The sequence below is a fragment of the Acanthisitta chloris genome, unplaced genomic scaffold, assembly GCF_000695815.1.
Source record: "Acanthisitta chloris isolate BGI_N310 unplaced genomic scaffold, ASM69581v1 scaffold19685, whole genome shotgun sequence".
NCBI classification, from domain to species: domain Eukaryota; kingdom Metazoa; phylum Chordata; class Aves; order Passeriformes; family Acanthisittidae; genus Acanthisitta; species Acanthisitta chloris.
The window spans coordinates 22,420-26,440 of NW_008672372.1; the positions used below are offsets into that span (position 1 = coordinate 22,420).

A 4,021-nucleotide genomic window follows, 5' to 3' on the forward strand; every position below is an offset into this window, starting at 1 on the left:
TTCTGGGCATCACTGGTACACCTCATCTGGTCCAACTGATGTGTTAATCAGGCTGTACATAATTTCCTAGTGTTTTACCCAGATGGAAAGGAATTTGACCAGGATGATAACTATTGAGGAATGGTCTTGCAAAATACCTGGTGTTAGCCATTGGCTTCTTTTCCTAAAAAAAAAACAAGACCTTGGTAAGCCAGGAAGAACTGACCATGTTCCATGGTTGTCCTGACTGGAGAACAGCAAAGGCTGGTTAAGCAGTCAGCTCTGCTGGAACTGAGTACTCAGAACTGGTGCAGTGAGACACAGTCTATTAACAGGATAAAATGAGGATCTTACATGGTGCATTTATGTCAGGCTCAGGCTTACCTCCAAAGAAGCTAAATTCATATCTTGCCAAATAACAATGCCTGCAGCTCCCAAGGCACTGGGCTACAGTGAAAAGCGTAAACACATCACTGTCAGGTTAATTCAGCATTTCATAGTGGTTCTAAAGTAAACCAAAGGTATGTTATATAGCTGTCACTGGGCCTACATTTTCTTTTCATTCTGGTCCCTATGAACTATATTTTATTGTGGCTAAAGGTTTGCTGTCTAGACTACAATGATTATTAAACAGAAGTTGCAAACTTAGGTACTGCCTGAGATGTTGGAATAACCCACAGAAAAAAACGCGGTTTAATTCATCTTGATGCAAAAATTTAATCGTAGTTGTTTGTTAACTCATCAATTACTAGGAGCAACTAAAATATTGTCATTAAAGTGGGATTTTTAACATGAGAATTCACCAAAGCATTCCCTCAGTTCTGTTTTTGCTGATAAGGGGATGGAGAGAGCCATTCCACTATGTCAATCAGCTTTCCAGTCCCTCTCCAACTTGACAGCTGTGGTTCCAAAGGCATGAATGGTTCTTGCAGCTTTCCCTAAGAGCTCACTCAGACTCTTATAAAAACCTAAAAAATGTGACTATCAATAGGCATACACTATAGGAAGGAGAATGTTGACATTGTGCAACCTTAAATGAAAGTGAAAATGCAACTCTTTGCAAACCTTAAGAATTTGTTTCAATTTTTATACTTTTCTGGTTTTGTTTCAGAGAGATATCTTTTACTGTACCTTTCCGCATATAGCAGGCTGTAAGGTGAGGGTGTTTGGTGCTTGGATCTTTATCCTTAATTTGAACAGCAATTAAGGGTCAGCAACAAGTGAATTACTATACTACAAGCACAGAATTTAAAAGGCTATTGATATGCAAGTGACTTCCTAGACATCATCATCGATTTAGAGGAGTTTGACAGCCACAGCACATCAGGAAATCAAAATAGAAGAACTTCACAGGAATTAGTTGCCTGAAGGGGAAAAGAGGCAGGAACTGGACATAAAATGGCAAAGGGAATACACACCAGCCTGCAGCAGTTATTGATGTCTGTCTATCCTCTTACTGCAAAGCCAAGGAAGGGCAAGCTGGATAAAACCAACAAAGCAGGTGTCTGCACCTCTTTTAATGCCTTCAAGACCAAGAGAAGTAAAGCCTCTCGCTGGGAAGTGTAGCAGGTGATGGGTGGCAGTGATAGAGGACCAATGAGGTCTAATAGGAGAGAGCTAAGGCTCCTTGCCAGACAAGATGCCAGCTTTAGAATCTCCTGGACTGAAAATTTGAACATGGTCTTTAAAAAGTGAATACAGCTCACTTGCTAAAAGCTTAAAAAAAGAAAATTGGGCCTGCTGGTAGGGCAGAGGTATTATGGTACCAAATTAAATGGTTTTGAGACGGAGGCATTCAGAAAGACTGCTGTTTTCAATTTCCCATTCTTACGTGCATTGAAGAAGTTGCTAACATCTCTGCCTCAGTTTCCCTTCAATAAAAAGGACAGGTATCCTGGTATTAGTTAGTGGTTGCATACCTGAAGCAGAAAAAAAGTACATTAGGGAGGATTAATGTATTAACAGCCTCCTATGTACTACCTCAAATTGCTGAAATCCTTTTAATCCATTCAAATTCGTGTTTGAGTACAGTATAGTGATGAATAAAAAAATATTTTTAAAAAAAGGCAGGCTGCCTTTCTTCTTCAGAACACTGAGCTCTTTAAAGCATGTGGATAATTAACATGAACCAGCAGAGCTGGACCTAGTAGGAGGTTTTCCATCCTGATGCACCATCTGCAAGAATGGTTCAAGGATAAATGCAACCTAAATTTTTGTTCCACAAAAAATTACCATAGAGAAATAATAAAGGTTCATCTCTATAACTTAGTCAGGTATACACAAATACAGGCAAAGCATAATCTTGGGATGTCATGGAGGAAATCCTTATGGATTCATTCAACCTAAACTGAGAAAACTGCAAAATATTTTTGTTTCCAAGGGGTTTCTTATTGTCACTGGAAGCATACACAGCTGCACTGCTATCCCAGAGCCAGGAAAGTTCATTGTTCCTCAAAACTTCACTCTTTGGGCAGCAATCAGTGTAGTTCTGATCACAGAAACTGTAATTATGACAGTCAGGGTATAAGTAGTATTCCCACAGGCCCTTTGGTTTTCTTTTCATTCCTAATGCAATTGTTTACCACATAAAAGCTTTGGCATTTTCTTCAAAGGAAACTGGCTAATGTTCAATATCATTTGCTGAAATATTCCCTTCCATTTCAGTTATGTGTTTCCTGGACCTTCTTCTGTAGACACCTTTTGCATCACAGTTGCAGGCCTACTGAGGTCTCTGATGTACCCAGTCTATGACAGCTAATCCATTAAGTCCTTAGCTGGAATGTAATAGCCAATGCCATTCCTTTTTTCTGGATGAGTTTGAAAACGGGAGTTCTAGGGTAGGCCACCATTAACAGGGACTTCCTATGATGTGTCTGCCCTCTTATTTTAGCTGGCAGGTTTCCAATCATAAGGAATGTTTTCAGGTTCAGTACATCCTATCTGGGGGAGCACAGGTCTGTCAGTCATTCCAGACAGCTTTGAAAGGCTTGTTCTCCCAAACTGGTGGTCAGGCTGGTTTCACAGTAAGGGAATTCCAGATGACTGCTATGCACAGCCATGCCAGGGAGCTGAAAGGTGAACAATGTATAATGGTGCTCCATTTTCAGGCAGTACTTTTCATGACGTAAGAGATGACATTAGACAGATGTCCCAGTTTGTCTGTAGAACATAACAGAAAAGGTGTTAGTATTTATTCCATATTTAGCTATATGAATTGGTATCAGTCATTTCTAAGGCATCTTCCACGCTAACACAGAAGAAACAAAGTGAGCACAATCTAACCCAAAGAAAGGGGGAAGATTCCCAACCGAAGTAACTCATTGTAAATCTGTGGAAGTCAGCATACCACAGTTATTTGTCTCATCAGTCCAGGTCTTCCTGAAACCACCGAGGATGTTGCCATCACTTCAATGGGCCCCAGGATGTCTTAGTGGCTGTGGCTGTTGCAATTGGAAAGGTTGGTAAAGAAATTATTTCCTTATTCTTCAGGTTTTCTCAGTAACAACAAAGGTAACTGTAAAATAAAACCTTGGATTTTAGCACCATCTTCACAGCTTCATGAACATCCCTGACCTGTCTAGTGTAGTGCTAGCCAGAGATACTCCAAATAGTTTAAACAAGCACACGTATTTCATTGTCATTGTGCGGTACCATAAAGGGATCCAAGTTCAAACCCTTGACAGCAATAAAACAGATCCATGCAAGCTTGCTCTGAGCTGTTTATTAGCCTGGCTGCACTATCACATGGAGCTAGTGCCTTTCAGACCAGCTCTGATAACTGCACAGCACTGTATTGTGCAATGAGGACTTTGAAGCTAAGGCCTGTGGCCACTGCTACGAGCGCCATCGTTAGTCACAAGGTCTCTGCCAATTATGTGTGTACTAAGCAGAGAAGAAACCATGTATACAGCAAAACATACATACTTCTATGTAAGAGAGAAAGAGAGTATTATCCATCCTCCAACTCCAGGCTGGGAAAATCCCACACAGCTGTGCAATCAACCAATTTACTGTTCAACGTCTTTGTTGGCAACATGGACAG

The 4,021-nt window shown here is 40.6% G+C and overlaps 1 pseudogene; it reads right to left on the minus strand.

Moving 5' to 3' along the window:
- Nucleotides 1-363: 363 nt before the first annotated feature.
- On the minus strand, nt 364-3,620 carry LOC103802055 (annotated as a pseudogene).
- Nucleotides 3,621-4,021: the final 401 nt, after the last annotated feature.